The sequence below is a fragment of the Carassius auratus genome, unplaced genomic scaffold (assembly GCF_003368295.1).
Source record: "Carassius auratus strain Wakin unplaced genomic scaffold, ASM336829v1 scaf_tig00214259, whole genome shotgun sequence".
Taxonomy (NCBI): domain Eukaryota; kingdom Metazoa; phylum Chordata; class Actinopteri; order Cypriniformes; family Cyprinidae; genus Carassius; species Carassius auratus.
Genome location: NW_020527582.1, coordinates 468,157 through 480,703, shown reverse-complemented (window position 1 = coordinate 480,703; position 12,547 = coordinate 468,157).

Below are 12,547 nucleotides of genomic sequence, written 5' to 3'. Positions count from 1 at the left end.
TTCTCCTTGCACATCAAAATCCACAACATGTTTGTTTGTAATTGTTTTGGACTGTTTTGTATTGTAAACTGTGCTTGATCAGCATATTAACTTTTTATTGGAGAATCTAATATTATGGATAGAAGTCTAGTTAAAAATATATATATATATACATAGACAGTGTACAAGAGAAAATGGTCCAAAACTGTTCCAAACAAATATGTTGGTTGATTTTGATGTGAGAGGACAGCAGGAGATTATCGCTGGAGGAAGTGTTGTTATATCTTTTTTTTTTTTTTTTTTTTTACTTCTAGTTAAAACGCCTCAATGATGGATTTCTTCATTACAAATGTGTAGATGGATGAAATCTGTGGCCACCGGTTATCTGGTATTGTTGTACATATTAAAGTCGGTAGGTTTTATTTCATGCACTACACACATGTAAGTGATCAAATGTACACATTAGTTCTACTAGCTGTTGTGTGTTTATCTGATTCTTCATTTCAACAGTTCTCTCTTTCTGCCACTTTTCAAATGTTTTGTCACTGCAAGTAATTAATCATTTCAGGAGAGTGTCTGCACACTGAATGACCTTTCTGAGGCTAAGCCCAATTAGAGTGTAAAAAATTTCCAAGCCCTTGCTGCATTTACATGTTCCTGAATGGCAAAATCCTAGTGATTTAGAAAACAAATCTCAGTCAAAATTAGAATTGTACCTAATAGCAAGCTTAGACTCCTATGGAGTCTAGACCAAAATTGAAATAGACAAACATTGATTAGGGACCACTCGGTGGCCGAAAGCATGAAGAAAAGCCTGTCTAGTGCCTGAAATAGATCTTGTGATTAATTTTTTTACATTTATTATTTTTAAAGCAGCACCTTTGCAGTTATAGTCAATAACAATGCCTTTGGTTTGTATCTTACATTTATATTTACTGAGCTCCAACTGCTTTTGTAAATCATGAAAACAAATTTGGTATTAAGATTATTTTGCTTAGATCATTATAAACCTGAAAGCATTCTGCTTAAGAATTAATTACCTAACAAAAAGCTTTTAAAAAAGCCTTTTCTTTTCCTAACCAAAAGGTTCATTTTTTTTTTCTGGTAGAACAGTGTAAGTAGCAGATGTTGGCCTATTCTGTTGCATTTGGTTTCACCACAGTGATGGGAACAATAGCGATGGGTGGAACATGATCAAAGGGACCCACAGATATAATTATGGAAATCAAAGATCATTTTTGTCTCCGGTGGCAACATGTAATCCTAGTGTGAATAGAGGGGAAAAAAAAGACAAATATCACAAAGAATTAAATGAGGTATTCAGTGATACATTATCCAGAGAATGTTTGATCTATGAATCAGCCGCTATGTACAATTAATTTCAGTCTAATCAGTTCAGAGAAAGAGTTAATACAATGCTTGGTGTCTCGTGATGCTTTGCACCTCCTTTGTAGAAAGCTAAAATGATTCTTTAATTACTTTTTGCAAAAGATGTGTTTGCTTTGCGTCACTTTTGCATCAGGTGAAGATGTTTTATTTATTTATTTATTTCTGAATTAAAATTATAGTCTAAATCTGCTGTGATGTACCTGTTTCACCAGTTATGTAAGTCTAGCACCCATAGAACATGTTGGCTTTTTCTCTTGCACACATTGTATCCTGCATGGCGAGGGAAGACTGTGCATTTGTTGTATCACACAATTTCTTTATCATCTTTACCCCCGTCTCACTGGGACTAATCGTCTCTGAACCCAAATAATCAAATGAATATCCTTGTGCTGGAGGCATGCTGTCTTTCCCCTTTTTGTTGTGGTGTAAAATATTGGATGTTGCTTTTGATTGCGTGCTCCTGAGCTTAGCGTCTCTTTAAAAAGCGAGCCTGACATTCTCATGGCATTTGGTGTCTCAACGATTGTATCAGCCGAATGTGTGGGCTGTGACAGCAATGAACTGGCACAAACCTCACTGCAGCACCATGTCGCCTTCTCTTGCCCTCCTCTTGTCTCGTCTCCCACATGTAGACCGTTCCTTGAGATTATACTAATGTATCAGTGTTCGCACATAATACCGAGATATGCATAAAATATCTTCACGTGTACTTGAAGTACAGTGCACACCCTCGAATCTAGCCCTCAAGCCATTTTATTTCAAGGAATGCTGATTCTTTGCTGGAGCTTGGAGATGGACTTGGATCCTTCCTATGCAGACTGATGCTCTCGTCACTGTTGCATGCATTTACAATACAGGCAACAATCTTGCTTGGTGGTTATTGTGTGGCGGCCCGTATCCAAGGAGATTTGTGAATATCTAATGAGGAGTTTGCTGCTCATTTTGCAGAGTGGGTGCTTTGATGTCTTTCTGTTGTATTTCCAGATTCACGTCAGTTTCCTTTCTAATGAACCTGGAAGCCCGAATGGTATGAAATATTTCCGGCGGTTGGAAAAGAAAGTGTGTCCTTTGATTGGAAAATTACAGCGGGGCATCTCATTCTGAGAAAAAGGTCCATGTACTTTGGCTCTACTGTCCACTTACAATGGTTGTAAATATGAATCTAATCAATGATTCTAATTGACGTTTACTTTTTGAGTGCTTCTCAAAGACTTAGCCTACTCATTCTGTTGCTCCAACAGTAGAGCAATAGAGATGATGGGTTTGTTTTTCATGGTATGAGTGTACTTGTGTGTAAAAAAAAAACAAAAAAACATTATACTTTAATTGTGATGTTAGCTGCTTTGACATTTATTTGATACCACATATATATATATATATATATACTGTACAGTTGTGCTCATAAGATTGTAAATGCACCCCCAGCTCTTAATGCATTGTGTTGCCTTTTTGAGCATCAGTAAATGTTTTCACCTTTTTAATATCTTTGTGTGAGTTGCCCTCAGTCTGATGGATCTCAAAATCATACAATCACTGTTGGAAAGGGTTCCAATATGCAGAAAATGTTGGAAAATCAAAGTAAAGAATGTGCAGGAGCTAGAGGATTTTTCTGAAGAACAGCAGGCAATTGAACTGCTCAGGACCAACAAGGAACTCATGAACAACTATCACAAAACAGAAAGACAGTCGTGGAACATCCAGGAAATGACACAAAGTCTCTCTCTGTGTGTGTGTGTGATAATATATATATATATATTATTTACAATTTTTTTTTTTTTTTACCATGAGGCTATCAGTGCCGACATGCGCAATATAGTTTTAATAGTGTAACTTACAATTAGGCTTGTAACTTTGTCCCCCCATTTTTAATTGATTGATTGTTTAAAATCAAAGATTGTAATGTGAGGTTTTGTTAAAGACTTCAAACTCTTTACTTTACTGAATTTTTTTTTTCTTTATCAAAAAAAAATAATTGTTGAGAAAACTACTGAGAAGCAACACTATAAAGTGCTTGTGCTGTGGTCCGTTACATTCACTATTTTATTCTAAAATACAGCAGTTAATTTAGTCATCTAATGACTGAAATGTAACGTGAGATTTTTATGTAAGTAGCAGGCCTGACTAAAATTTTGTCATTTACATTTTAATACTGTATATATGACAAGCCTAACATTTTTTAAATGGCGTAAGACTATAAATGTAGTATCTTTCATTATTTTTGCAAAAGGGAATGATGATGATGATGCTGTTTAAGCTGTTAATGCGTGTGCATGCGTGTTTGTGTGTGTTGCACATGTGTGTGTGACAGCTTGTTAGAGAGCATCACACTGCCTTTGGTTTACACCCTTAACTGTTGCTATGACGTCTAAGGCATCGCAAGTGCTCTCTGACTAAAACACACTTCCTCTGCTGATAAGAGTGGGAATGTGAATAGTGTTTTTTTTCTTCTGTTTTTCACGTTTTAGGCTGCAACAGACATCCTGTATGTGGCTTTGATGATACATCTTCCGTACAGTGTAAACCCTCGTAATCCATTAACACTTGATGAACAACATCTCAAGAAGACAGATCACAAGTGTTTCCTCATATGGCATTCGTCTCTGTATAGTTCCAGAAGAGTTGTGCTTCTGAACTGAATAGAGTGCTGCAGGGATAACATACTTTAGTAGGCCAACCTGGAAGTTAGCATCACCTGGTTCCCTCAATGAAAAAAAAAAAAAAAAAAAAAACATTAGGATTTTTATACAGGCTTTTGGATTAGTGCAGAAAATAGGCTCTGTTACCAAGAAAAGATTATTCTTACACATTTTGTTCATCATGATAATTCACAAATAAACACATCTAAATTTCTCTATTCATGAAGCCTAAATACAATTGCTAGAACTAAAAAGTTAAACATAGGCTATGAACGAACATCACCATGGTCGCATGACTTGTCAATTTCACAATTGCTAAACTCTTTCAAGCTTATTTAAAAACATTTTCCTTTGAAATGTAAGTTAGAATTGATTGAGTGCAAATATTGATTCTATTTATACTAAGTGCAAATAGCAATAGATTATATTTATACTATGTAAAAATAGCAGAATATTCTATTCAATAATATTAGTTAGATGCTATTTATGCTACTTAGTGCAAGTGGCAGATAATTGCACTTGAGGATTGGAGCTACTACATTATAAAACAGTATGCAATAATAACTTATATATATAATAATAATATTAAAATTACTAAAAGGATGCTGGACATTAAAGCCCTCCCTACACCTACCCCTAACCGATAAACACCTGTGATTATTTTCTTCATTTTATTGAAAATAAATGCCTTTCCAATCTGATATGTGATTTGAAAAGGGAGAAAAACGATGCAATAAGTGGATTCGAACTCACTGTTAAGCGTTCAATAAAATAAAATCATGTTACTGATGTATTTGCTGTTCCAGAATAAAATATCTTGAGCTTGTGTTAACCACAAATTAGTATTTCAGGCATTTAACCAAAAACCCATTGTCATTGGAACAATGGAATCAGAAGTGCCATAATGCCTTTTTCTTTTCTGGGTTTTGGCCTACAAAAATATGTAATCCTTTCAGCACTCTCTGAAGCTTTTGTACAAGAGTGCTAATATGCCATGCATTTAACAGATAAAGGCATGTTGTAGAACTATTTTCTCCAACTGTGTATGAACAACTCATCTTTGGAGGAGTGGATGAAAATGGCAGGTATGGCCTTGTTCATGTCAGAGTCAAATGAAAAGTCAGTAATTGTTGCCCTGAACTGTAAGGTGCTGCAGAGGCCACACAATAAGAGCCATTAGACTGCACCCAAACTTAATAAAGAAGCCCCTTTCCTTCTCTCTGTGCCCACGCTCCTTTTAGACTATGGTTCTAGCCATGTCACAGGGTGCATTTGCGTGGTGCATGTAACAGTGAATGCATCTGTGCTTTAGTGATTCTGAAAGACCCCCTGAAACACTCAATGCTGACGCACAGGCTTGTCATCAAAAGCCTTTTACCTGCTTATAAATGTATCCAACTGGACTGTTTTATAGAAGCATGGTTTGGGCTTTAATAATCCACAAGTCTCAGGACCACCATTCGGTTTGGCTGGATTCTTACCTGCCGACATGCCCAGCAGGAATAAACAGGTCTGCTATCAGAGATATCAGCATGAGAGCCGAAAGGGGATTGAAGCGTTCAGCTCTTGCTCTTGTCTGATTCGCATCCAGTCAGGTCAAATACCTCAACACTTTCTGATTTGGTTACTCCCTCATTTATCATGCAATCGATTGCTGTCTGTTTTAGATGAAATGTTGTTGTGCATTTCTTTATATCCCCCTGGTGTTACATTTTAAAGATCTCATTAAATAAAATTAGATTTTTGTGGCTTTTTAGGTAATAGTATTTGGCTAATGATAATGTGCACTACCATTCAAAAAGCTTCTTCTTCTTCTTTTTTTTCTAAAATAAATTAATTATTTTATTTAGCAGGAATGCATTAAAACAATTAATAGTCACAATAAAGACATTTATAATGAAACAAAATATTTCAGAAACATTTTAATGTAGGGACCAATTTTCACTATGATTATAGCATTACTATATCTGTAACAGACACGCCAGGCTCCAACACCAACCAATCACAGCGCACTCCCATCTGCTCCTCATCCACCGGCAATCATCCTCTCCCATAAATAGACACACACACGCACCCAGTCACCGTCCGGTCTCGTTTGCAACAAGGTCATACCTGCCTGCTTACTCTAAGGACTAACCTATCTCTCTGCTTACCTCTCTCCAACGATCTCCAGTGTCTCAAAGTCTCCATCGTGTGTGTGTGTGTGTGTCCATTACCTCCAGCGTCTTGTGTTCATCACTTACGGATCCATTCATTTCCACTACTTCTACCACCATATCCTCACTGTTCACTACCTGCTTCTCTGCTTGTGCCATAATAAACCATGTTCTCCTGTTATTCCAGTCTTCTGTCCCTGACTGCCGTAACAGAAGACTGGACCAAGACCGATCGGCACAAGCATGAGCCTCACGGACCCCTTCCAAGACCTCATTGATGCTTTGCGTCGCTCCCTCACCACTCTATCGGCATCCTCATCTCCTGTGAGCAATTCCGGTGACAACACTGCCACTTCCTCACCTGCTGTGCATGCTAGTCCCATGGCCAAGCCGGCACCCTTCTCTGGTTCAGCGGAGGATTGCAGTGGATTCCTGCTCCAATGCTTGCTGGTCCTGGAGATGCAACCGCACTTGTACCCCACCGAGCGATCGAAAAGTGGCCTTCCTGATATCTCAACTCCAAGGTGAAGTGCTTCAGTGGGCAGATTCAATTTGGACACAAAATAACTATGTTTTTGGCAGATTCTTCAGATGGGATTCTTCCATTCATGAGAAGCTTTATAATTTAAAATAAGGAAAAATGTCAGTCAATGAATATGATCTTAAGTTCAGGACTCTTGCAGCCGCTAGCCGATGGAATGAGCAAGCTTTGTTGACTACCTACCATCAGGGATTGGAAGCTCGAGTGTGGTTGCATCTCGCTGCGTACGAGGACACCATCGGGCTCGAACACTTCATCCAACTATCCATCCGCTTCGCCACTCATATGCAGTGATGCCTCGAAGAGCACCAGGACCAGTCGTACCACAAGTCGCCCCTCTGCTGTCCAGAGACCGTCAGCTCCCCAGAACCAGCCAGCGAACCCATGCTTGTCGACTCATACCGACTCACTGCTGCGGAACGGCAAAAGATGGCTGGCCCAGAATCTCTGCCTCTACTGTGCATCTCCAGGGCATATCATCTCCGTATGCCCCGTCTGTCCTCCTCGTCCCATGTTGAGTGCCATTCTCCCTTCGAAGTATCAAATGAAACCACTCACCACTATAGTGACACTTACTGCCGCTGACATCTCTCTTACAGTTTCCGCCCTCCTCGATTCTGGGTCAGCCGGCAACTTCATCTCTGGCGCCCTCTGCCGCCAGCTCAACCTCACTACCACGGCAACGCTGTCAGTCTACCAAGTCCATTCAATAACCGGCAAACCATTGAGTCGAAGATGTATTCATCACAGTGTCTGTCCAATCACCCTCCAAACTGGTCTACTTCATAAGGAGGAGATCCATCTGCTGGTTCTGGAGGAATCCACCGCTAGGGCACCCGTGGTTGGAGCAGCACAACCCTGTGATCTCATGGAAGACCTGCAAAGTCCTGAAGTGGGGCGAATCCTGTTTCCAGGGCTGTCTCTCTGGATTCCCTGTTCCAGCCAAACCTTCCCCCAGAACCTCTACCCCTCTGCACAACCTCCATCAAGAGCCATGTAGAAAAGCAATCCATCAACATTCCACCCGGTTATGCCCCCTTCAGTGACGTTTTCTGCCCCAAACGGGCCTCCAAGCTGCCTCTACACCGGCCATGGCATTGTGCCATCGATCTGCTTCCGGGTGAGCCAGTGCCCAAAGGAGGGATCTATCCCCTTTCCATCCTGGAAGTGAAGGCCATGGAGGACTACATCAAGGAGGCACTGGCGCAAGGTTACATCCGTCCATCTATCTCCCCTGCTGCTTGCAGCTTCTTCTTTGTGGAGAAAAAGGACGGAGGCTTGTGGCCCTGCATTGATAACTGTGTCCTGTACAATATAACAGTTAAATTCCACTACCCCCTTCCTCTCGTCCCTGCTGCCCTGGAACATCTCCATGGTGCCACTGTCTTCACCAAATTGGACCTCCGCAGCGATTACAACCTCATCCGGATACGTGAGGTGGACGAGTGGAAGACAGCTTTTATCACCCCTGCTGGCAAATATGAATGCCTCGTGATGCCGTATGGGCTAGTCAACACCCCTTCCAAATTCCAGGACTTTATCCACAAGGTGCTCCAGGAGTTCCTCCACAAGTTCGTTCTCGTCTACATTGATGACATCCTCATTTACTCCCGGAGCTTAACGGAATATCATCACCACATTGCAGAGGTCCTGCAACGCCTGAGGGCTTTCCAGCTGTACCTCAAAGCCTAGAAATGCTGCTTCAATCAGCCCTCAGTGCAGTTCCTTGGATACTACATCGACAGAAGTGGTATCCGGATGGAGGAGGGGAAGGTGGAGGCTATCAAGAACTGGCCCACTCCTACCACCATCAAAGAACTCCAGTGATTCCTCTGCTTTGCTAACTTCTACCGCCGATTCATCCAAGATTACAGCTCCATCACCAACCCTGTATCACCAACGCCTCCACCACCGGAGTAGAAGCGGTTCTTTCCCAGCAGCAGGAGAATCCCATCCGCCTCCACCCATGCACCTTCTTTTCTCGCAAGCTCAACCCGGCCTCAACTACGACATCGGCAACCGAGAGCCACTAGACATCAATCTGGCGCTGGAGGAGTCGAGGCATTGGTTGGAGGGAGCTAAACACCCTTTCCTAGTTCTTATGGATCATAAAAATCTAGAATACCTATGCATGGCTAAGAGGCTAAATCCAAGACAGGCCCACTGGGTGCTTTTCTTCACTCACTTCAATTTTTCCATCTCATACCGACCAGGGGCCAAGAACATCAAGGCCGACGCTCTGTCCCGGTGTCACACTCCTGAGGGAAACCTGGAAGAACCCGAAACAATACTTCCAGATAAGGTAATCATCAGTCCTTTCACCTGGTCAACTGAGACACTGACCTCCTCAAATCCCTCCACCAACACTCCGCCGGGTTGCCCCCCAGGCCTGCAATACATCACCAGGACCCGGCGCACTCCACTCATCTACTCAGCACACACATCGCTTGGCAATGGCCACCCGGGGGGCAGGTTCCTAGGGTGGGCAGAGTACGCACAGAACTCCCTATGTCAACCTTCCACCGGACTCACTCCATTCCAGTGCGTGCTCAGCTACCAGCCAAATGTGTGAACTTTCTCTCACAGGAAACAAACCCAAAAATACTGAAGACTCGATATTGATATAAATCATTACTCAATCATTATACAAATCAGTGGAAGCCAATTTATCCCACAGAATGAATGAATGAATAAATACATACATAAAGATTACTGTGACTTTTTATCTCACAGTTTGAACTTTGTTTCTCACAATTCTGAGAAAAAGTCAAAATTGCTAGATATAAACAGAATTGCAGTATATATAAACTCAGAATTCTGATCTTTTCTCTCAAGTTTTTCTTCTCAGAAATGAGTTTATATCTTGCAATTAAATTTTTTATGATTGCTATGGAATAAACAAAAAGGAAATTGTGACTTTTTATCTTACATTTTACACATTTCTATATCGTGCAATTCTGAGTTTGTACCTCACAATTCTGAGAAGAAAAAATTAAAGCTTATTTGTGAGACCTAAACTCAAAATTGCGAGATATATATAAAATAAAATAAAAATCTCTTCCCAAACTTCCTGTTTTCTGTTAACACAGGAAATGAAAACTGAAGTAAATTTCCTTGTAACTTTAAAGAACACTGTTTTCTCAAAAGGATAGGTGAGTGTTATTTTATTTTCTCATTTTATCTGGTTTCCTAAATAGATGCAGCAGCAAGCTGGTGATCTCTTTAAATCTAATCATGTTTTAATTATCCTAAAGCAGCAAAACCTTGGATGAAAGGGAGGCCGGGTATACATTAACAGGTCAAGCTAGAAATCTTCTGTAAGGATGCTGGCTGTTGAAGCAGAACTAAGTAAATTGCAAAGTGAAAATAGAGGCAGCACCATCATGGTATAACATTCTGCTTTCAGTGTGCCTATAGAGAAAGAAGCATATTGTTAGGAGGAGGAGCATTTGTGCATGTCACAAACACAGCTATAGAAGACTCTGCATACAGCTATCTCAATATCACAAAAGGATGAGTCACCTTTATTATAATATCCCCTGTGATGTCTCCTCAAAACAAGCTTGATCCAAACACAAACACTGAATAAGTATAATGACATGCCTTGGTTTCTTTTATCTGCGTTCTTAGAAAACTTTTTGATCCATTTTAGTAACAGACCTGCATGATTTAATCATATTGCGCAAGACAACCATGTTGTGAACATTGACACATGTAACGTCAACATGTCAACTGTAGAAGCGGACGCACAAGAAACATATTTCGCTGTGATGCCTTGTGCTATTTTACGCCTGGCATCTGACACAGAAACACTTTTACATTGCAGTGATTTGTGTTCCAGGGTGTGCACAACAGATGGATGTGGATGCGGTCCAAGAGCATGCTTCCAGTGCTAATAATGCAGATGGTACATTGTCAATTTGAAAGGAGCATGTAAACACACAAGACGCAATGAGATAAGAGTGCTATAATTAGATTTTCAGATTTAGCATATATGGGGACACTAGAGAGACAATAGAGAGTTGTTTCCACTCAACCTCATTCGGATCACTTAATGCATGTTTCTTAAGGAGACCTAATAGTTACTAGTGCATGCATAATGACTCATCCTGAGGTGATATGTTTAATGTAAGGGCCCTTGATTTGCAGCTTTGTTTGCATTGAGGCCTTTTGAATTAGACATGGTCCAAGACAGAAGGAACAGATGGATTATTTCGATCAGAGAGCTAGCTTTCCAAGGAAATTCACAGGTTGATGCCAGTTTGCTGGTGTGTGAGTATTTCCAATGCAAAAGCCAAACCTTATGCTACAACTTATGCTTTTTATGATTTTTAGGAGGGTAGGCCTACTGCAAAAATGATTCATCCAATTTACGTGACATTCTAAATAAAATCATCAAAATAGGTTGGCATTTAGAACACGTGTTTCATTAGAAATATTTAAGAATTTATTCATGGATATAAATATTTATATAATTGATATAGAAGTTAAGAAACATATGCATGGTGTAAACAAACTAACCATGTTAATTTTAGTTAATTTATAAACTAAATGCTATTTTGGTATTAAATATTGTAATCATTCAATTATAACTCCATTTAGGAGTTATATTTAGGAGTTATATATAGATAATTAATATATTGATAAGATATAATTTATGTATTTATTGTTTAGAAATGGGCAACATCACTCAAGCAGACACAGAAATCCTGCGAGGATTACATTGATAAAAAAAAAAAATAGGACTTATATTGTTAAACAAAATTCAAATAAATAAATGCTGTCATTATAAACTTTCCGTTCATCAAAAGATCCTAAAAAAAATACTAATAATTTCCACAAAATACTAATTATGTAATCATACACATTTTATTTAAGTACACATGGGTGCATTGTGTACATTTATATGTAATTAATAGCTAATTTATATAATATTTACCCTAAGGAAAAATAAATATACTAAAATATATTTAAGATACATTTATTTCATGCTAAGTATACTACAAATATATTTACATATTTATGTATTCCATAACAAATACCCTAATATTAAGAAATATGCATTTGTGTTCTCCAAATAAGATTTAATTCTAGTTTTTTTATCAGTAATCTGGAGTGATATCTCAGTAAATCTGTTTAATATTTGAACTATACTTAGTATGAAATAAATGTATTTTAAATGTATTACTTTTTTACTAGAGCATATTTACTTACGTAAGAACATGGTGTGATCATACACAAAACTCCTTTGAAATTGAAGTGAACTTTTACAGATATTGCTCAGTGTGTGAGCAGCGGGGAACACTACGTAGGGACCCTGTGAATTAGAACACAGCTAGAGTCTTATATTTGATGTTAAAGGTGTTGCTTGTGAAGGGGAAGTAGAAGAGAGAAAGAAAAAAAAAAGACAAAATGGTAGGTATGGACAATGGCTGTCTCTTTTGTCATAAGTGAAGGGTGCTATTTCTGGCATGTCGTCAGGCTTTTCCTTGGAGTTATGCGTCTGTCTCCGAGTCTACCTGAGATCTAATTACATAGAATGACTGCACTTGACAGCCGGGGATGACATACTCGCACACACACTCGTAGACACACACCAATGACCTCATCAGCTCCCTCTCAACTCTTAACTAAAGGATGAACTCTATGAATATTAATGCTGGGGGAATCATGATTATTCAGACGCTACATAAGGTGTACAACAGAACAGACAGTATGGACGTGGTTCCAATTCAAATAAAGGCATCCATTTATCTAGAAGTATGTTGAAAATATTCATTTTCGGTTTCTAAAACATTCACTAAACCGATGTAGAAGAAAAGATGCAGCCCATTTCCAATCTCTGA